Source organism: Amblyomma mixtum, chromosome 7 (assembly GCF_055824585.1).
Source record: "Amblyomma mixtum isolate Tamu chromosome 7, ASM5582458v1, whole genome shotgun sequence".
Classification (NCBI taxonomy): domain Eukaryota; kingdom Metazoa; phylum Arthropoda; class Arachnida; order Ixodida; family Ixodidae; genus Amblyomma; species Amblyomma mixtum.
The window spans coordinates 81,693,306-81,717,273 of NC_143018.1; positions in this window are offsets into that span (position 1 = coordinate 81,693,306).

Consider the following 23,968-nt stretch of genomic DNA (forward strand, 5'->3'; position numbering starts at 1 on the left):
TGAACTTTGGCGATGTTACGAGACACCTGCACCTTGAGACAGGAGGACAGCCATCGAAACGCTCCGAGGACGCTGCGGTGTTAGCGAAGTGCGACTGTAAGAGCGATATGCGCTGTCACACAGGAGGACGACCGTATCACAGTGTTATGAGGCGTTTTACAACTGAAAACTCTACAGCGCTAACTCGGCACAATAATACGCACACTGGCGAAAGCCCCTTAAAATGCGACGCCCGTCCTTCTACAGCTGCAGAGTCGAGATGTGTCAATCCACATGACAGTACGCACCGGCAGGACAAACGCTCTGAGTGTGATATGGAAACTCTTACAACTGCACAATCTTCAACCTTAACTCGAGGCAAACGTACGCACACTGGCGAGAAACCGTTCAAGTGCAGTATATGCCCTTTTGCAACTGCATATTCTTCAACCTTAACTCGGCACAAGCGAACTTACACTGGAGAAAGACCCTTCAAGTGCGACGTGTGCCCTTTTACAACTGCAGTTTCTGCAAGTTTAGCTCGACACAAGCTTACGCACACTGGGAAAAAACCGTTCAAATGCGACCTGTGCGCATTTAAAGCTGCTCGCTCTGACAGCCTAGTTCGGCACAAGCGAAAGCATACTGGAAAGAAGCGCTTCATTTGCGACATGCGCCCTTTTGCAGCTGCAAGGTCTATCAGCCTCACTGTACATAAGCGTACGCACACTATCGAAAAAGCATTCAAGTGCGACATGTGCTCTTACACAAGTGCAGTCTCTTCAAGCTTAATTCGGCACAAGCTAATTCACACTGGGGAAAAACCCTTCAAGTGTGACATATGTCCTCATACAACGTCTCAGAAAGGGAATTTAAAGCGCCATATGCTGACGCACGCTAGCGCAGAGGGCTATCGCTGTACACTGTGCTCATTCGTGTGTTCAGATAGAGAGGGCCTCAGAGAGCACGTGTCCGGTCACGGGCATTAAAGTGTTGTGATGGGTTCGCCAATTTCAGAAATATACTTGCCGCTGAAGTCCACCCCTATGCGTATTCCCAGATAAATAAGCCCCCTCGATGAGTCATGACGTGAGACGTATTGCTCTTGAAATCCGACGGACATGCTAACTTTACTACTCGGTTCCTAATGGAGGGAGATAAAATGGAAGATTCCCTCACCTTTTATTCTTTATTCGCTCTGCGCATTGCAGCATTGTCTTGTTGATAAGTGATATTTTAGAACTGGACACAGCATCAGTGCTTCGATTTTTGCCCGAAGTGTGAAAGTTCGTATACAGAAGGAGGTATGGAGCAAAAATTACGGTGGACACTTAAGACTACTTGCTTGTTTAGAATTTAAAAGCAACCATTTTTGTATTTTTATTCGGTTTTTATTTTTATGTATATATTTGTCATTTTAGCTTCCTTTGTAATTGGACACCTATTCGTTACCATACGGTAGTCAGGCAACGCGTATTCTACGCGCGCCTATGTTCACCAAGATGCAATGTGGTTTTGCGACCTATGGATTGTATGCTCGCATCGCAACCTGAAACTCCTGGGTTCAATCCCCTGCACCTTCGGAAGAAATGTTGTTTTTCTTTGAACACCATCTAGCAGTTTTGTGACCAATGCCGCTGGTGAACGGCGACACCGCGTTTCGTTTTAGATGAGCCACATAACTCTTTCCCATTGATAAACTGCAGAGATTAAAGCTGGCTTGGCCATTCAGTGCTCGCCGCTTTTCTATGAGAGCGTAACTTGATTTATAAGATTCAAGACCACTGCAGCCGAAATGATTGTTTGTCTGGCTTCCACTTGCTTACAGTGCGAATGAGGTAGTTGGGCTGCGGGCAATTTGTATGTTGGAATAAAATTGCCACAGCTGTTCGCCACGAGACTGGTGTATTGACTTCATCCTATGATGTCTGTACTTCTAAGCTGCTCATTTGCACGTCAACATTCAAATAAAGAATAGATTTTTCAGTACATGCCTCAGAAATGTTTTTGAAGGAAATCGTCTGACCAGTCGACATTCCCTGGGTATAAACCAGAGTTTTCAAACTAGGTTCAGCACACTATGCCTATCCAGCACATCCATCCGCTAGCTTATGCGGGGAGCCAGTTAAAAGCGTACAAGTGAAGTAAAGGTTGTTTCAATATATCAACCAATCACGCTGGACACAGGAACCGCGCCGTAAAGAGAGGGATAAAGCAGCAAGTGAAATAAGGATGGCAGAAAGACATGCCTAAATGGAGGGCTCCGGAATAAAGTTGACCACCTGGGGATCTTCAACGCGCGCTCACATCGCAGAGCACACGGGTATCGCCTCCATCGAAATGCGGCTTCCGCGGTTAGGCTGGAACCCGAGTACTACGGCTCAGTAGAAGAGCGCCTAAAGGGAGGGGGGGAGCTGCAGTGTAAAAAATTGCTGAGGCTCAGCTTGGCTAAGGCTTGGGAATGCGAAGCATCCCACGGTGACTGCGCGAGGTGGAGGCCGGCTCTCTCATCCGATGTCACGTGGTGTGACGTCACGGTGTCACGTGGTGTGACGTCACGATGTCACGTGGTGTGACGGCTAGGGGTCCTACGGCGACGGCGCGAGGTGGAGGCCGGCTCTCTCATCCGATGTCACGTGGTGTGACGTCATGGTGTCACGTGGTGTGACGTCACGGTGTCACGTGGTGTGACGGCTAGGGGTCCCACGGCGACGGCGCGAGGTGGAGGCCGGCTCTCTCATCCGATGTCACGTGGTGTGACGTCACGGTGTCACGTGGTTTCACGGCTAGGGGTCCCACGGCGACGGCGTGAGTGGTAGCTCTAGCAATAAGCTTCGCATAAAAAGAACATTGAGCATAGCTGGTTATCCGCGCGTAACATTGCCTGGGAGCATACGTTTGGTAAAGCGCTACGAAGCAGACGAGCATCATTGTGCCAGCACAAAGGTGGGCTCTATTCGCGCAGCATTTTGATGGAGAATAACTTTGGACAGCCCTTGGTCATTGCGCTGCCGGATTTCTCATAGCGTCAAAATACCTGTCGTGCCCCACCTGCGGTGGTACTAGAATGCCTTCCGCACTCCGAAAGGGCACAGTGAATAGAGTGCTCGGTTGGTGAGCCCGATGATGCGGGTTAAATGGCGGCCTTGGCGGCTGAAGGTACTTGGAGGCAAAGTGGAAAATGTCTTTTGCGCTGCAAGATTTTAGTGTACGTAAAAAGAAATTCAGGGGGCACTTTGACTGTCTAAAGTGGGTAGAGGCGGAAGCGTTTTCCGCACCACCTTCGCTGTTTCTGTGGCACCGGTGGCGCCACATATAATTGAGTACTAATTACTAAGTGATGACAAATCACTAATTAATGGTTAATTACTGATTAATACCTGAATACTAATTAACTGCTAATTAATGACGCTTAAGCTTCGCCTTTAGGAGTGGAACGCGACAGCGCGTTGTAGCGCTGCCAGGGAGTCCACGGAACGCCACCACCCGTTCGGCGCGATGCCTTACCCTTTGAACGCAACGCTTTTTGAGGAAAGGAAATGGCGCAGTAATTCTCTGTCATCTCGGTGGACACCTGAACCGCACCGTAGAGGAAGGGAGGAATTGGAAGTGAAAGAAGATAGATAAAGAGGAGCCGTAATGAAGAAAATGAAAATTTTATTTGAGGAAAGGAAATTACGCAGTAACTGTCTCACAAAATTCAGGGGGGCACTTTTTTGACCTAAAGTGTGGTCACTGATGTGTGGTTAAGATATTAAGTTTCGCCCATAAGAGTGGAACGCGACAGCGTCTTGCAACGCTGCCAAGGAGTCCATAGAACGCCATCGCCCATTCGGTTCTACGCCTCGTTGGTCGGTCAAATGGTTTTTGAGGAAAGGAAATGTATCTGTCTTTCATTTGTCGGTGGACACCTAAACCTCGCCGAAGGGAATGGAGGAGGATGAGAGTGAGTAAAGACACCGTATTCACTAGACGCGCCTTTGTTCATTCCTAATCATCGAGCTGGCATGGCGGAGTGGATAGCGTGCTCGTCTCTCACGCCGAAGACCGGGGTTCGATTCCTGAGCTCGACGAATTTCTTAATCGGTTTTATTTATTTATATGGCCTGACTAGTAAAGCTAATTAGGCTAATTAGATCATTAATCAATTAAATAAACCCAGTCCCACTTACTTGGAGCATCACTATACGATCCCTTCAATTGGTTGCATGGTTACTAGCCAAAGTACAATTGGCCCCGTTTGAAATTAGCGCACTGTGACGTCGCGACCGTTTCCACCAATTGAAAAGCGTGACATTTTCTGTCGACAACTGCTGCTTACAACGATGAGACATTAAATGCTTCCGCCTTAATATCCACGGGATGCAAAATATTCGGAAGCCCTCCAATACGGCACCTGCTTGTTTCTTTGTTTTCCCACCACCTGCATCCTCTGTGCAAGTCAAATACAGAAAAAAAACTGGCAGCGGCTTAGCTCAGCTGTGCCACGATATAGATAGCTAGAGCTACCTTGGCGTCTCCGTTTGACAAGACGTTCTTCTCTTTGGCCAGGCGTCTCCGCCGCTCATTCATCCTCGGCGCCGGCGGACGTGGTCGGGCCGGCGCGGCTCCTCGCCCGGCGGCGGTGGCGAACTCTGATGTCATGCACCGCGCACCTGCTGCTACTCTCTGGTTTCGGGCATGCGCATTATCGGCCTCCCAGGCTCAAGGCGAAATTCTCGACTGGGTAGCGTAGTGTAGCTCTCGCTAGAAATTGTTTTTGATTTTTATTACGCACTTTTCGGTACTTTGTAAGCACTGGAACGAGAACATTTTTGGGAAAGATGTGCCTGGTAGAGAACTGAACTGAAGAGAAGAGAACAACGCTCCTGCGAAATCGCCATGAGAGGCCTTCCGTCCGATGCCGCCTTGGCACCTTTTCTAGGGTAGATTGGGTATAAGCGGAAGACGAACTTTCAATGCGAAATCGTTATTAGTACCATTGCAACAAAAGCTGGTGGTGTGACTATGTGCGCGTGGGTGAGTGTGCGCGTGTGCGCGCGTGTGCGCGCGTGTGCGCGCGTGTGCGTTGTGTGTGCGTGTGTGTGTGCGTGCGAGCGCGTGTGTCCATGTGTGTGCGTGTTCGTGTGCATGTGCGTGTAGGGGTGTGTTTTGTGGGGCGGATGCGTGTGTCTGTGTGCGAAGAGAGGAAGGGGAGGGGGATGTCGCGGTGGCGCAAAGGTTTTGGTGGACGGCTGATGGCCCGAAAGAATCTTGTAGAAAAATGCACCGCTTGATGATGCTCTTCGCCATCACCAATTATCTCACAAAAAAATCAATTTCGGCTTATATGGAGCGTAATTGAAAACGAAAATTTGAGAAGAAAAATGAAAAAACAACTGCAATCCCTCAAGGTAACCCAGTGAATACAAGATGTCATTCTTTCCAAGTACCATAGCCTTTTTGAACTTGTTACACGCCGTGTAGCCGCACTATCTTCACCCGAAGCATTTTTATCTGGAGTCAGATCAAGCCAGTAAGTTTTGTGTAGTTGGTTTCATACTGGCAGAGTATGTTTTTGATGTTTTCGTGCATGCATGCGAATGCGGCGCTTTTTGTTGTGGGCCGGTTTCTTCTGCAGAAATTGAACTGTGTGCCCATATCCTTTCTTTTCGTCTTGTTTGTTATCTGTTATAGACCATGCATTTGTATGCGTCATATACCCTCTCCTGCCTTGGCTACAGAAAGGCTGTGGGCAGTATTGAATTAAAAAATGGAAGAAAAGCAAACGCATTGCGCAGCCTTGTTCCTCGTGGTTGCCGCTTGATGGCGCTGCAACAAAAACTTTAGAGGGCAGGGGCGTGGTTTGCAGACCAACAGTGCGGTGCGCAACAGAGAACCAGTGAACAGCGAGAACCAGCGAACTTTTGAACAGATGCGACGGTGTCTATAGCAGCTGCACTAGCTGCTTAGTGACGAAGTTGTACACTGAATGACCAAGCCGGACTTGAACGCCGAAGTTCCAACTCTAGGGAGACCCAGTGTGAGTCTTTTACGCATTTCACGCCCGCTGTCTTTTGTGCCCAGGTAGAGTTATAGCTGTTTCCAGCGTCCATTTCTATTCCAGGTGACGTGAAAGAAATGGTTTGCTCGAATTCAAGGTTTCTTCCGTCTATCTGTTCATATTCTGTCCTTTTCGCTCTTTTTTACGGAAGAGTACGAGCTGTTCCTACCCAGTTTACGCCTGCAAAGCGAGGTGTGGCCTAACACGCACCCGGAATTGTTGCTTCTTGTTTATTGCCTTTAGTATAGCGCAGCAGTAAAGAAGTGAACTTTCTCTCTCTCGTTACTTGTCTAGACGCTCCACAAGGACCAAACTCAAGCTATTCTATTTCGATCTGCAGCGCCCACATTACCCCGAGCGACCAAGTTGCACTGGCATGCTGACGACGCAACTCTGAGGAGACCATACGTGAGTACATCTGTTTTCGTGCCCTTCACTCGGTATTTTCTGCGCGGGTGTCGTGGGAAGACGCACGCTTTCCTAACTGCCCCATTAGCAGCCCGCGTTTTTTCTACATCCAGACAGCGTTCATCAAATACCGCATTTTCTCATTCTCGAGAAGTTCGGTGCGCGAATAGAAGTGGAAAGTTTCTGAAACGTGCATTCTTTCACCTAAACAACTGGTACGTCACCTATCACTGCGAACCATTTGGAGCGATAAAAAGAAGGCGTACATTTTACCTGCAGGTGGTCGAATTCTAGAGCGCCAAGTCAACAGAAGACAGAAGCTGCGTCATTATTATTTCATCGATTTTATTTCCGCAAAGTTTTGTAATGTTTGTCGGTTCTTAGTTTTAGATCCTGGCTTTATAATTTCGTGACGGAAAGCGCGACCATATCTCGAATTGATTTATGCGGTGGACGTCCTAAGACGATTCAGGCATAGAGGACGCCGTAGTGAAGGGCCCCGGAATTTTCTCCACCTAGGGTTCCTTACCGTGCGCTGACATCGCACAATACACCGGTCTCCAGAATGCCGCCTCCACCGTAATTCGACCGGGGCGTCCGGGATTGTACCCGCGTCTTTCGGGTCAGCAGCCGAGCTCCATAACCGCTGAACCACCGCAGCTGCTTTTTTCACGAATTATCGCAGTTATCTGCTACTGATTCAACGTGTTGCGAGGTAGTAGCCCTAGCACATGAACCTTGCCGCGAAAGTTAATTTGCTAGCATTAGATTTAGCGCGGCTGAGAGCAGCGGTCAGTTGTGTTCTCGGCGACCGTAAAATGAGCTGGTTGCTATCGCTTCCACCAGTCTGTTAAGTACTGTAGCGACCACATTTGTCTAAAGTGGGCCTGCGGGCTACGCAAATAAATTCTTTTTTGCTCTGAACTCCGCGCGTATTGTCTTTGGAAATTCATCGGGCTCGAGTTCGCTTGGTCAAATGCGTCACGAGAGTGGTTCTTGGCAGCACCATTCACGGCTACAGCATTCTCGGCGTACTGAGATACAGGCTTGTGTGATTTGCGGGTCCCGAGGGCTGAGTTTCCAGATTCTTCACCGAGGACAACGCATGACGTCACCTGATTCCACTGCGGCGACTCAGCACACGAAGTTTAGCGTGAAAGTGACGCGTGGCAAGTGTCAAGTGACGCTAACCAGAAAGACTACGACGACATGCCCGAGCCATATTCGATCCGCGACGCAGCACTGACCCTACTCAGAGGCCAGCGTGCATTTCGGAGGCAATAATTGACACTGGAATGGAATTTCATGGCCGCGAGGTTACCGACCTGGTAGTCAAGGGAGGCGACACTGCCATCAGCGGACTCTCTGCAGCCTTCGTGATTGAAGTCAGGTTCCTTCACGACGGGCCCCGAATCCATACTGCAGGAAGGCTCCCCATTCGCATTAACGGGCAACTGGACCACATTTCGAGAATTGTCCGATATTCAAAGATTCAAATCTACATAGGCTGTAGGTAAAGCATGCAAGTGCTTTTGCGCTTGTATTTAAAATAGTGACACTATCAACGATTGAAATGTAGGCTTCTGTTCAAAGCGCACGAGCAGCGCGGGCTAGTTCGGTGTCACGTCACGGAGGGAAAGATTTCAGATTGCCGCTGCCGTCTACCAAATCCTGCCGTGCTTCGTTTGATGCTGGCAAACAACTCTCGGTCTGCTTTGCCTTCTGTGGTGTTGGCTTTTTCCTTGAAAGCAAGCGCTTACGCTTTGATATGTACGGGTGGCTTCGATGACATCATCGGGAGCCATCCCACTTGGCACTGTGTGCTGCGGAGAAACTTGAATGCCATCGAAATTTTAATCAGCGTTTACGTCACCATTTCAAATGCTAGCCCTAAACGATTTCGCATGCTTTACCAGCAAGTTTCATACTGCATTCGGCAATTAAATTTGGTCGATTTCAAAAACTTATGCAGTTGCCCTTTAATGACCATATTTTGCTCGAGTGTTGTTGACCGGACGTAGTTGCTTGCTCTGTGAGCGTATTAGTCTTGCGGCTGTGTTCTAAGGACCTTATGTTCAGAGGCTTCCTAGAGAGACCATCAAAAAAAAAAACGACCTCAGATCCAAGCACATCTCCCCTTCGGCGGACTAGGAGGTGTGTTCTCAGGCGACCCTGCAAATAACATTCCTCAAGTGTGCTCGATGATAGTTTAGGGTTTATTGAGGTTTAACGTCCCAAAGCGACTCCGGCTATTAGGGACCCCATAGTGAAGGACCCCGTAAATTTCGACCATCTGCTTCTTTAACGCGCACTGACACCGCACAGTACATGGCCCTATGGAATTTTGCCCTGGTCAACCGTCGTAATCCCCCTGGCTCTTGGGGTTACAGAGAATTGCAATGAATGCACCGAAGAGTGAAACAAAAGTTCCTACTGGACCGAAGATCGGCACTGCAAGACGGGACGTATGTCTCTGAAATTGGTGAGGTTCTGGCTTACAACATTGCATTGAATCTCCAAAGCTGAGCTAGAGCACGATAATTGCGCTGTTAGACGATATGGCCGAGGCAAGCAAGAGGAGGTAAACCTCTTCTGGAGGTTTAGTCAACGACTGCAGTAGCTCAAGCACCCTAGAACTTTCTTATGAATTGAGAGACCCCCTAACGGTGCGTAGAGGATCCCTTAATTCCCGAGTAAAGCCCCGGCAGACACGACGGAATCACGAAACGCCTCATCATACCTGACGAATACGCGAGCGACCTGTCTCAATGTAGGGTGTAGTGATGGCCGTCTGGTGAATATCGGCCGGCTCAACAGGGATTTGGTGGTACTCCTTGACAAGGTCCACTTTACTAAAGATCTTGCAGCCATCCAGATGTCCAGTGAAGTCTTGGATGCGTGGAAGAGGATAGCTGTCGTGGAACGTGTGCGCGTTGAGAGCCCGGTAGTTGCCGCACGGACGCCAGTCACCCGGATCTTTCTTGGGCACCAGATGGAGTGGTGAGGCCCAACTACTGGATGAAGGGCGAATAATACCCAACTGGAGCATGTGGTCGAATTTCCTTTTTGCAATAGCCAGACGCTCACCGAAGAGGCGGCGCGGGCGAGCTGCGACAGTTGGACCACGCGTGACAATGTGGTGGGTTATACCGTGCTTGGGTGCCTGACAGAGATTACAAGGCTTTGTGACCTCGGGAAAGTCTGCGAGGACTTGAGCGTAAAGGCAGGACGGAAGCAGAGTTCGGATGCCAGTGGAAGCGACAGCTGATATGACGCCAGTGATGGAAAGGCGCGTCTTGCTGTCGAGGAGACGATGGTGACGTATGCTGACGTCCAGATCAAAATGCGTCAGGAAGTCGGAACCGAGGATGGGTTGATGTACATCGGCGACGATGAAGACCCATCGAAACGTGCGCCGCAGGCCAATATCCAGACTGAGGGATCGGAGACCATACGTTGCGATGGAGGTTGAGTTGGCCGCACGAAGAGTAGGCCATGTGACTTGGAAGCACGGTCGGCCTTGGAGGACGGCAGTACGCTGACTTCGGCACCAGTGTCGATGAGGAAGAGCAGGCCAGAAATGCGATCCATGACGACGAAAAGGCGGCCAGGTGGAAGAGCGAGGTCACACGCCGCCGTCAGTGATCTCGCTGCGCGTTTTCCGACCAGTTGCATGATGGAGAACAGTGGCGAGCGTGGTGCTGGAAAGTTCGGTGATACCAACAGAGACGCGAACTGCGAGGACTGTACGTGTGCGGTCCACTCGGCGAAGACGAACGGCGGCGAGGTGTTGAGGATAAACCGTGCGGGGCATGAGAGGACGTCCGAAGGGCATCGATAGAAGCGGCCAGCTGATCGATCCGGCCTCTAACCGTGAAATGACGGAGGTCTCCGGTGGAGAAGAGAGCGCGGCGACGAAAGGAGAAGTCGCGCCGTGGACTCGATCAGCGAGCTGGGCGAGGCGGTCAAGGGTCAAGTCGCCGGCAGCAGCCAAGACGAGGCGGGTGGACTGCGGCAAGCGTTGCCGGAAGAGCTGCCGCAACAAAGCGCCGTTCGAGTCTGCATTGCTTTCGCCCAGGAGCTGCCGCATGCTGTTGAGTAGCTGAGAAGGGCGGCGGGCTCCAAGCTCTTCGTAGGTGAGCTGCTGCTGGAGGCGCACACTCTCTAACGCCGTGGTGCGGTCCAGAATGCCCTGCTTTAGTCGCTGGTACTGGGTATCACGCAAGGGTGCAGCAGTGATGCCCGCTACCTCTACAGCCACCTTAGGAGGTAGGTTGGAAAGTAAATGATGAAACCGAGATGCCTCCGAGGTGACGTGGTGCAGATGGAAGATGGCTTCCACTTGGGCGAACCAGATCTGCGGACACTTGGAACAGAATGTTGGTAGGCAGAGCTGGAGATTTGGGACGTCCCGTGGGCGCAAGGTAGCGTCAGGCGGAAGGTCGCCTTAGGGCAGTAGGTTGCTGGGGTCGGTCATGTCTTAGGCCGGAGTCACCACTGTTGAAGATTTGCGGGGTCGCAACGGAGCACCAGAGAGACGACCAGCGTGGCAGGCTTCTAGTTCCGAACTGCCCGTGCCGGGCGTGCGCTCCCAGCACGCGCAGTCCATCTTTATTTTCCTCTAGCGCGCGCTGGTACCGCCGATCTCTGCGCCTGCGCTTTATAGCGGCGCCGGGCGCTATATCCATATCATTTGACAACACGAGAGCGTGATGCTATCAGATATGAGGTCGAAAAAATGATGGCACGGCGTCATCAAGCGGTCTAAGGGCTCAGTGCGGTCATGTTTTGTTTTCGTGAAGAAGAGATGGAACTCTTTGGTACTGCATTAATGACAGTAGCCTCAACGACATAACTACGATTTGCACCACTCCCCTGTATCCACGACACCCGGATCTGACTGCAACTCGAAGTGCTTCTCGTCGGTGGTCTCAAGATCACGCCATACGGCGTATTTGAGTCCAAAAGAATGTAATTTGGACTTTGGACCGCATTTTTTCTGCAGATCACGGGCCACGGGTCTGCAGGTCTGTGGTGGCCGAGCTCTGTTGTTTATTTTGACTACGCTATGCTCTTCGCGAGCAGTTTCGAGGAACACCTGAGGAGGCGAACCAAGTGATAGACGCAGACATATTTTTCGGACTTAGGCTGAAGTCAGGAAGGCTCCGCTTCCCCTACCAAATCTTGTCCTCGTTTTCAGCAAGGACAATTTGGGATCCGGCCAAGGAACGACAATCCCTATTTAATATTTCTCGAATCCAGCCGACAAGGAAGGCGTTTGGAGGCATTTTTAGGCTGCAGCCCTATCCATACAGAACGGTTCGTAAAGGGCCATTGTCGCACTGCCGTCGCTTTTTGATGCAGGCGAGAAAAGTAGACATTCTGTTTCAATGGTAAACACCGCAAATCGTAGGGCTCAAGGAGCTTTATTCCCGTTTGCAGGCACCACCAGTCCTCGCCCACCTTAATTGAGAGATATATCTGCTTCAGTATCAAGTTTTACCTGCAACATGAAACCCCATTTTTCGCCCACACAGCCAAGCATTTCTATCAGCATAATATGCGTAGTCAGAATATCTGGCCTTTAACACTTACGACTGCATGACGCTTACAGAACTGGCCTACTTGGAAAAAAATCGAGGTGCTTCTAAGTCTTCTTAGGTGCAGCAATGCGAAAGCCTTTCTCTTACTGCTGCCAATCAGCTCTACCACATGTGAAGGCGTGGGACTCGTTTGCAGAGCGTGTAGTAAGCACGCCAAAGTACTGATTATTTAGTGATTAAGCACTTGTTCAGTTTCATTCATTACCGATGGATGTGTGAAGTAATTCAATAGTTGAACAAATTAAACCATTAATTAGTTTAATTATTTAATAATACAGTTCACTAATGGTAATGGCGATTTGATTGCATGGAAGTGAATTCATTGTTTAATTAATTCCGTGCTTATAGCCACCGCGGTGGCTCAGTGGTTACGGCGTCCGGCTGCTGATCCGAAAGACGCGGGTTCGATCCCGGCCGTGGCGATCTGATTTTGATGGAGGCGAAATTCTAGAGGCCCGTGTTCTGTGCGATGTCATCGCACCTTTAGAGGGCAACTGAAGCGGTTTTAGAATTCCACGAGTTTAAGGTTGCCGAATGAGCGAAATTTGCTGGTAAAGTCTGCGAAATCGTTTTGCTCTAGCATTTGAAATGGTGACGTAATCGCCGTATAAAGTCGTCGTCGGCGTTCAGGCTTATATGAAGTGCACAGCGACGGGCAGAGGCCCCGATAATGACGTCACGTATGACGGCACTACATTCCAGCGAAGAAAAGGTTATTTCATGGAAGAAAACCGACGCCATCGAAGGTGAAGCTCACAATGCATGGTTTGGCGCCATCTGACGACGCACAGCAGCATGCAGGCGTAGGAAGCGGATATGTGAAGTTTCGGCGATAATGACGTCACTGCCGAGTTTCCTCGCACTCCTCCAACGTAGTGAGGAGAAGCCTGGACACCATCGCGGTTTAATTCGACGATTATGTCACAATTTTGAATGCTAGTGCAAAAATACTTCGCATAGTTTATCTAGAAGCTTGATAGACTCGAATTCTTGAATAACCTCGCATTCTCAAAAAACCGTTTCAGCTTCCCTTTAAAGAACCTCAGGTGGTTAAAGAACCTCTCAAAGCCTTAGTCGCTTCAAGACATTAAACACCCATAGACCAAAGCAAGCAATAATTAGTTCCAGAAATATTAATACGTCCATTCCAATATTTTACCGAACAATGTTTGTAATAATTGACTAATTGAAGTCGTGAATGACATCAATCAATTAGTTACCAATTTGATATACCATTTTGGTGAGTTAGATATTCTTGATATATACAAAACTATTCAATTAAACCATTCTATAATTATTCCTATAATTGATTGCTGACAATTCGCGGACGCGCTCTGATGATATGCTCTGCCGAGAGGTGCTGTACGCCCCACTCATAACACAAAAAATGCGTTCGCATTAATACCAACTTTCTGCGGCACTCACTAGACCTTCTATTGAAAGGAATATTAAAAACACATTGCCACGTATTTCTGAACCCGCTGAATGCTGATTATGTATTTATTTATTTATTATACCCTCAGGGTTCAAACGTACATAACAGAGGAGTGTGGCTGATAAAGAGGCATACACACTGTACATAAAACGGTTATTAGTAAAAAATATACATAAATCTCTGCAAAACCAGTTCGAAAACAAAACTAATCACACAAAAGAACAGCAAGAACACAGGTACAAACAGTAAATATCGAAATCGGGATTAGTGTTAATAAATACAGAAGAATATGACAACGAAAATAAATACATTTGCATTTGAAAATAAATACGTTGGAATACAGTTGCTAATAAACAGTTGATGTGAATATTCCTGAATTTTTGCGCTACTGACTTTTAACCCGATCGCACTCCTCTAACTGTATTGAAACTGCTTCCTTCTTCTTCCCTTTGTTTTTGCGCGCATATGTGCCCAATTCTTTTTCTGTATTTTTGTTTGCTACCTAAGACTGTAGGGCTGACTGAATTGTATTGTTCTGTGTGCTTTGTGTCACAGTACTTATATTTCTGCACTGCTGTCTCTTGCCACGTACTGCAGAGGTCGGCGCACTCGACCAGCTGCTCTTGCAGCCTTTACATTCAGCCCTGCCAAAGCAAGACAGGTAAAACAGTTCAGTTGACTTGCTTGAGATGTTGACTTGTTGCGTTTGCTGAAAATCTTCGCCTCCTCTGTGTTATCTGAGCACCAATCTTTGCGAAAATTATTCTTCGACGCAAACAATAATCTGGCATGCTTGAGCTGCCTTAACACGTACGCTTCAACAAACCCCGTAGATCCACTTACGACGATAGATACACTACGGGCACTATGTCTAAAGCTGCCTTGAATTCACTAATTATTGCTTGAGATGTCGTTTATGTAGCGTCTTTCCTTAAAATGTGCGCGTCCTGTGTGTTATTTTAACATCAATATTACCAAGCATTACTCTTTATTCTAAAAAGCAGCTCGTATGCTTGAACCAATAAAATAAAATATTGCCGAGTGAGTAAGTCGAAAAAAAAACTAAATTTCCCTAACGGCACACTTTCTTTTAACTCTTTTCGCAGAAGCGTTGTGCTTTCCTGACTACCAGGACGGAGGTTGTGTTCGGGGCCCATTGCAGGACAACGCCCACCGTGGGAAGGCGGTTAACACTACCAGAACAGACCCAAAGCGCCGTATTCGCTCATGGAACACAATTCGTCCGGGCAGCAGACACCTGCATTGAAAGGAGATGTGTCCAGCTGCCCCACCTTCACCTACGGTGCAACGAACCTTGCCGATGTAACGAGACACATGTACCTTGAGAGAGAAGGAGAGCCATTTAAAAGCTCGGAGGACCCAGCGGAGCTAGCGAAGTGCGATGGCAAGGGAGACATGCGGTGCCACACAGGAGGACGACCGCATCAGATTCCGATGTGCCCCTTAGCAACTGAAGACTGGAAAGCACTAACACGGCACAAGCCTACGCACAGTGGCGAGAGCAGCTTCAATAGCGACATGTGTCCTTCTACAGCTGCAGACACGAGAAATGTCACTCCACAATATAGTACGCACAGTGTACAGAGCAGCTTCAGTCGCGACACGTGTCCTACAGCTGGAGACCCGAGAAATTTCGCTGCACAATATAGTACGCACAGTGTCGAGAGCAGATTCAGTCGCGACATATGTCCTTCTACTGCTGCAGACCCGAGAAATTTCACTCCACAATATAATACGCACAGTGTCGAGAGCAGCTTTAGTCGCGACATGTGTCCTTCAACAGCTGTAGACCCGAGAAATTTCGCTCCACAATATAGTACGCAAAGTTTCGAGAGCATATTCAGTCACGACACGTGTCCTTCTACAGCTGCAGGCCCGCGAAATTTCACTCCACAATATCTTACGCACAGTGGCGAGGGGAGCTTCAGTCGCGACACGTGTCCCTCTACAGCTGCAGACCCGAGAAATTTCACTGCACAATATGGTACCCACAGTGTCGACAGCAGCTTCAGTCGCGACACGTGTCCCTCTACAGCTGCAGACCCGAGATATTTCACTGCACAATATAGTACCGACGGTGTCGACAGCAGCTTCAGTCGCGACACGTGTGCATCTACAGCTGCAGACCCGAGAAATTTCACTGCACAATATAGCACCCACAGTGTCGACAGCAGCTTCAGTCGCGACACGTGTCCTTCTACAGCTGCAGACCCGAGAAATTTCACTGCACAATATGGTACCCACAGTGTCGACAGCAGCTTCAGTCGCGACACGTGTCCCTCTACAGCTGCAGACCCGAGAAATTTCACTGCACAATATAGTACCCACAGTGTCGACAGCAGCTTCAGTTGCGACACGTGTCCTTCTACAGCTGTAGACCCAAGAAATTTCACTGCACAATATAGTACCCAAAGTGTCGACAGCAGCTTCAGTCGCGACACGTGTCCTTCTACAGCTGCAGACCCGAGAAATTTCACTGCACAATATGGTACCCACAGTGTCGACAGCAGCTTCAGTCGCGACACGTGTCCCTCTACAGCTGCAGACCCGAGAAATTTCACTGCACAATATAGTACCCACAGTGTCGACAGCAGCTTCAGTCGCGACACGTGTCCTTCTACAGCTGTAGACCCGAGAAATTTCACTGCACAATATAGTACCCACAGTGTCGACAGCAGCTTCAGTCGCGACACGTGTCCTTCTACAGCTGCAGACCCGAGAAATTTCACTGCACAATATGGTACCCACAGTGTCGACAGCAGCTTCAGTCGCGACAGGTGTCCCTCTACAGCTGCAGACCCGAGGAATTTCACTGCACAATATAGTACCCACGGTGTCGACAGCAGCTTCAGTCGCGACCCGTGTGCCTCTACAGCTGCAGATCCGAGAAATTTCACTGCACAATATAGTACGCACAGTGTCGATAGCAGCTTCAGTCGCGACATGTGTCCCTCTACAGCTGCAGACCCGAGAAATTTCACTGCACAACATGGTACCCACAGTATCGACAGCAGCTTCAGTCGCGACACGTGTCCCTCTACAGCTGCAGACCCGAGAAATTTCACTGCACAATATAGTAGCCACGGTGTCGACAGCAGCTTCAGTTGCGACCCGTGTCCCTCTACAGCTGCAGATCCGAGAAATTTCACTGCACAATATAGTACGCACAGTGTCGATAGCAGCTTCAGTCGCGACATGTGTCCCTCTACAGCTGCAGACCCGAGAAATTTCACTGCACAACATAGTACCCACAGTATCGACAGCAGCTTCAGTCGCGACACGTGTCCCTCTACAGCTGCAGACCCGAGAAATTTCACTGCACAATATAGTAGCCACGGTGTCGACAGCAGCTTCAGTTGCGACCCGTGTCCCTCTACAGCTGAAGACCCGAGAAATTTCACTCCACAATATAGTACGCACAGTGGCGAGAGCAGCTTCAGTCGCGACATGTGTCCTTCTACAGGTGCAGACTGGAGAAATGTCACTCCACATTTTAGTACGCAAACTGGCGAAAGCGCGTTCAATCGCGACACGTGCACATTTACACCTGCAGAGTCTGGATATGTCAGTCCACACAATACCATGCACACTGGCGAAAGGCTGTTAAATGCCAACACGTGCACTTTTGCAACTGCAGAGCCTGGTTGTGTCAATCCACACGATTCTATGCACACTGGCGAAAGCCTGTTTAATCGCAACACTTGTACTTCTGCAGCTGCAAAGTTTCGATGCGTCAAACGACACAATACTATGCACACTGGTGAGAAACCGTTAAAGTGCGACATGTGCCTTTTTAGAACTGCAGACTCTTGGATCTTAACTCGTCACAAGCGTACGCACACTGGCGAAAAACCTTTCAAGTGTGACTGGTGCTCTTTTACAACTGCGCGCTATGACGCTCTCGCCATGCACAAGCGAACGCATACTGGCGAAAAACCTTTCAAGTGTGACTTGTGCTCTTTTACAACTGCGCGCTATGACGCTCTCGCCATGCACAAGCGAACGCATACTGGCGAGAAACCTTTCATTTGCAACATCTGCTCTTTTGCAGCTGCATGCTCCGGCACCCTCACTATACATAAGCGTACGCACACTGGCGAAAAACCGTACAAGTGCGACCTGTGCGCTTTTTCAACTGCGCATCCTTCCGCTCTAACTGTGCATAAGCGGAAGCATACTGGCGACAAACCCTTCAAATGCGACATGTGCTCTTTTGCAGCTACAAGCTCCAGCAGCCTCACTAAACATAAGCGTACGCACACCGGCGAAAAACCGTATAAGTGCGACCTGTGCGCTTTTACAGCTGCGCGCTCTTCCTATCTTACCATGCACAAGCGAAAGCATACTTGCTAGGAACCCTTCAATTGCGACATGTGCTCTTTGCAGCTGCAAGCTCCAGCAACCTCGCTATACTTAAGCGTACGCACACCGGCGAAAAAACGTACAAGTGCGATTTATGCCCTTTCACGTGTGCAGAGTCTTCAAAATTAAATCAGCACAAGCAAATTTAAACCAGGGAAAGACCCTTCCAGTGTGATATATGCGATTATGCAGCGTAAGTGCGAGGGGTTTTAAAGCGTCATATGCTGACCCACACTATCGCAGAGGGCTATCGCTGTACCCGGTGCTCATTCGCGTGTTTAGATCAGGAGAGCCTCAGAGAGCACCTGTCCGGGCACAGGCAGTGAAATCTTCAGATAGACGCGCCGATATCATGATGATGCTCCTGCAACTGGTGTACAATCTCATGCGCCTTGCCACATAATTAAGTGCCCACGATTAGCCGTCACGCGAGACGTAATTTTTCTAAAATCTGACGGACATCCAGTATTAATCACTTGGTTACTAATGCAGGGAAATAAATACACGATATCGCATGTTTTAAGCTTTGTTCACCTTTGCGCGCTGCTGCATTGTCTTGCTGATAAGTGACATTTTAGAACTGGACACAGCATCACTGCTTCGATATTTGTCTGAAAATCAAACATTGTATACTGACGGCTTTATGTCGCAAAAATTGCGAGCGCACTTTAGGCTACTTTTGAGCTATGAATGCGAATGCATCGGTTTTGTATTTTAATCTCCGTTTAATTTCATTTATGTTGTGATGATTTCTTCTTCTTTTGTAATGACACGCCCACTCATTGGCATACACTCGTAAGGCAACGCATACCTTACGTTCACCTTTGTTCGTCAAGAAGCATTGAGTTTTATGGCCTGTGCGTTGTATGCTCGCCTCGCAATTTGAAAGTCCTTGGTTGAATCGCTTGCATATTCGGAAGAAATGGTATTTTTCTGTTTATATCATGCTGACGTCATCTGGCTGTCCTGCGACTACTGCAGCTGGTGAACGCTGACCCGGCGTTTCGTTTCCGATGAGCCACATATTGCTTTCGCAATGATAAACTGTAGACTACAGCACGCTTGGCGACCCAGGGCATGCTCCTTTTTATAATAGAGCGTCACTTGTTGTGAAATATTCATAACTTCTTTCGATATCAATTTCTCTACTACGAGCTCATTTCCAAATACCTGCTTACAGTGACAATGAAAAAGTCGCCTTGCGGACATTCTGTATGTTGCAATAAATTTATCACGGCACTTCGCCAGGAGGCTCTTGTGTTGACTGCGTCCTATGGTGTCTGCCGTTGTATCTAAGCTGCTCATTTGCACTTCGACATTGAAAAATGATAATTCACTCCACGTCTGAAGATTCCTTTACAAGAAAATCGTCAAACTGCTCGAACTTGGTTGCATAAGAAGCACAGTTCTCAGACTCGCTTCATTACACAATGCATGCGCTTTATTACATTAGCTGATGTTGGGGTGGGGGGGGGGGGCAGTAGAAAGCCTACAAGAGATTCCCCGTTAAAGCTAATTGAATAAAACCACAAAAATTGACGGGCGACTGCGATAGTCGATAATGCGAAATTTCAACGCACTTCTCCGCACGCCACCTGCCACAGCTGGAAGGTGGCGTCTTACGCTGCTAGACGCCCTCCGGGATCTTCCCGTGGTAGCCACGTTCGAGTTGTCCGTTCCTCCCCTCTCACCGTGGCAGGTGTCGTTTCGCTGTTCTACTATATGCTATGCTTGTCAGGTGGTGTGGTATGGCAACGCCGACAGGGACGACTACGGTGAGGAATCTAATTAGTTGGTTTCGAAGAAAGTAAATGACGCAGTAACTGTCTGACATATTTCGATGGACACCTGAACCGCGCCGTAAGGGGAGGGTTACGGGGGGAGTTAAAGAAGAAAGAAAGCAAGAATTGCCAGAGTGGAGGGCTCCGGAGTAATTTCGACCATATGGGGATCTTCAACACGCGCTGACATCGCACTGCACACAGGCGTCGTCTGCATCGAAATGCGGCTGGCGCGGTGCGGTTGGAACCCGGGTACTCCGGCTGAGTAGACGAGCGCTATCAGGGGCCGGGGGGGGGGGGGGGGGGGATATCTGTGGTTTAAAAAACAAGTCGAACCGTTTTCGTTATGCGTGCCTGATATAGCTAGCGTTAATACGTTTGTAAAGCGCTACGAAGCAAACATACATCACTCCGCCAGCACCAAGATGACATCTATTTGCGCAGCATTTCAATGGAAAATAACTTCGGACAGCCGTTGGGAACTGCGCTGACGGGTTTATCATAGCGTGAAAATATCTTTCTTGCCGAAACTGCAGTGGTACCACGATCCCTTCCGCCAAACAAAATGGCTCAGTGAATAGGGCACTCGGGTGGTGGGCCCGATGATGCCACTCTATCCCAGCTTTGGAGGCAGTGTTTACTTGGGGTCGAAGCTGAAAAGAGTCCATGCGCTGTGCGATGTCAGGGTACAGTCGCAAGTCAAAAAGATTAGCACGCATGAAGGAACACCGGAGCGCTGGAATGACAACGCGTGGCGCTGCGGGTGGAGAAGAGGCTGATCACGAGAATGCCGGGCAGTTCCCATTCTACAGTATTAGGGGGGGTTCAGCGGACTGTTACGGACCATTAAAATTACTGGCTAAAAGGAGCGCTATCATCTATTGTTCCTGCGAGTTCGTTTTGACAAACCATGGCGAACATAAAAAAAAGAGTAGTAGAAAGAAGCCATTTTTGCTCATGATAACTGCGCTAAAATAAATGCCTCATGCACACTCGGGTAGGGTCGGCACTTCAACGCTCAGGCGGTGCACGCTTGATAAAGCGCACTTCCTGCCATCACCTCCTAGGCTGCGAACATGGAAACGGCCCGGTAGGCGGTCTGCGAACCGCAGCGCCACGTGGTGAGAGATCCCAGTTCTGATCGTCAGGGATCTGTGCTAATATTTTTTGCTCGCGACTGTACGTTAGAAATATCCACATGATCTAAAATATTCGGTAGCCCTCCACTACGGCAGTATTTTATCTCTGCTTTTTCCACCGACTGCATTGTCTTTTAGAATGAAATACAGAAAAATTGTGTTTAGTTAATTTTCTAACGCGCTTTTTAGGATACCTCACAAGCTTGAATGACTCATCGCGGTCTAGTTGGTTCATAACAAGGCAGAGCAGCGAGCTACTAAGGGAGAAGAAAGTAGGCGACAAACACACAGCGCTGACCTACACCTGAAGGTTTATTTTTTCACACACTTTGGTAAAAATATACAGGAGCATCAAGAAAGTAAGAAAAGCGACCAAGTCTGAAAGAGAGTCATCGCCGCCAGAAATAACAGAGGAGAACTCAGATCATCCGGCTACCGATAAGAAGGGCAATTCTTTATCTTTAAGGGCTGTGGAGGGGGTGCTGACCCAACTCCATCTAAGATGCGCGATTTTTACGGCTTGGGTGATTTCTCGCGTGGTTTTGTCATCGAACCTGCGCAGCCCAGTCGTGTTGCCCAGCTCAAGAGCGCATTTACAATCTTGGCAGGCAATGCCGAGATCACCTGAGATTCGTTGCGTCACATTGTATTTGTGCTCGGACAATCTCTTATTAAGGCGTCTGTACGTTTGTCCTGCGTATGCATGGCCGCGAGACAAGGGGATAGAATACACGACGCCCTGAGCACCGGAAACGAACCGGTCACTATGATTTACGGTGCATCCTGAATGCTTACGACCCACTTGATTAACGCGCTTGCAGAGGCTTGGGAAGCGATCCAGAGCTGAAAATAAAACATTTATTCCTACTGTTTTTCCTATCTTTCTTAAGTTGTGTGAAATACCGTGTGTGCAGGGAATGACTGTGACCTTATCCTTATCTCTTATTCTTTTTTCTTCTTTGGCTCGCAACAAAGCCTCAGCCACTGAGGGTAAGAGGTTCTGCGGACAAGCAGCCTGCAGTAACCGGTGCGTATGAGCTAAAAAGCTATCTTACAGTTTGCCGTTACAGGATTTCTGTTGCAGAAGTCTGTTGCATTATATTTACAAAAATAACTTAAGCTACGAACAGTTGACAAACCATTTCGGTAAGAAATGCGGGACCTGCGGCTGATTTCCTAAAGGTGACTGGGAAATGACATTGACAGTATTTTCTATCGACATAAAGGACCTATATTATGCCATCTCTCATGACGACTTGGTCAATTGCATCAGGAACTGTATAGATTAGCATGGAGCTGTAAAATTTCAGAATTCGAGTTGCATGTCAACTGCCGGCTTCCTTGAGCTACTGTGTAGTACTTAAGATCGACATCCGCGGAATGGAACGGTTCGCTTTTCATTCAAAACAATGGAATTTGTATCGGTTCATAAATTTTACCTATCCTCAGTGATCTTTACTTAGTCGTGCAAGACAGCGCTGAACAGGTACCTTCAGGGCAGTAATGGGAAAAAAATGTTTAGATTCGTGGATGATTTTTTTGTGATATTGCAATGATAGCAAGACGTACTCCCTTCCGAAGCTTCCAAAGTTCTTTGAAATTTTTCAAGCATTCTGAGCCCAGTGATTGTCGCTCAAGAACTACCAACAAACGGCTTCTCACGGTTTCTAGAATTAGGATATATATTTAACCCCAATCACTTCTGCTGGGTCATTGTGCCTCGCTGCAACAAACCTCTTCTCTGTTTTGATTCAGCGCACTCGAATCTAGTTAAGCGCAGCGTCATCATGTCATGCGTTAACAATGCATTAAAAAAATCCAGCAAACACAAACTTGAAGATGTGTTTTTAAGCCCAGAAGCGCCGATTACTTTAGGCTAGTTACCCGCTAACCCTCTTATCCTCAATGGCTGAGGCCTTGTTGGGAGCCAAAGAAGAAAAAAAGAATATGAGATAAGGATAAAATCGCAGTCGCTCCCTACGCACACAAGATTTCACAATACTGAAGAAAGATAGGAAAGTGAGTAGGAATAGACGTTTTATTTTCAGCTCCGGATCGCTTGTCAAGCCTCTGTAAGCGCGTTAATCAAATGGCTCGTAAGCGCAGAGGATGCACCATAAATAATCGCGACCTGCTGCTGTTTCGTTGTGTCTTGACCATTAAAAAATCAGCACGAAAGTAGAAAACGTATCCTCATCTTAAAGTTCTTAAGCATTCTTGGAAAGCTATATTTTTCGGGCTTGAAGCCAACCTTCTAGGCTCCAGTTCATTGTAAGGCGCTCTCAAATTATGTTGCACGGGCGTCCTTATGTTTTACCCTTCATAGAATTGCGCGTTCCGTGGTCGGTAACGAAGAACTCAATACGCTTCTCAGAGGCAGGCTGTTGTAGCTGCTTTGTCATGCTCCCTGATGTTGGAGTGGCGTCAAGGAGGGACAGGAAGGACTTCTAACTTGCACTCTTCGTCCTCTGTGACCGCAGGTGGATCCGTCCGGCCGCATCGACGATTCGTGGGTGCCGGCCGAGAGGCGCGAGCATCCCCACCGGCGACGACATCTTCCCGGAGGTGCCCGCACTGCGGATCGCCCACGGTGCCTTCCTGCAGCGCCGCCGTCGAGAGGCGGGTGGCACGCGAGTCTCAGCGCTCTGGTCCGACGGAATCCAGGAAAAGAGTTTCAATGCCTCTCTTTACTAAGTTGGAATGGGCAGAACTGTATGCCAAGAGCTCTTTTTGCGCACGCTGGGAATACGCCCAGTAAACATGCCGTTCATTGAGTATTAAACGCAAGTCTAAGAACTGGAGAATGTCTTCTTGCCGAAGCTCTTAAGTAAAAATTTATCCTTTTTCAATAAGATTAAGATAATCGAGAATAGACGTCAGTGTTTGCTCATTTCAAATGGAGCATTTCTGGTACAGTATATTTAAAAATTCGCCCATATAACGAAAAACTTTGAGGACTGTGTCACTGTTAAACTGATTACAACGATCGTGTAAAGAGCGATCGATGTAAGATAAAAAGATGCTGCATAAAACTGGTAAAATGTATTAACCTATACCAATACCTTTCTTTTGCAGATAAAACTGGTTGTCAAATATGATAAACGTGCTACAAAGATAAAACTCTAAAAGGGCTAAAAAGTTATCCACCGTCATGCCAGAGAAAAAAAAGTTATCGCACTAGACGTGATAAAAATACA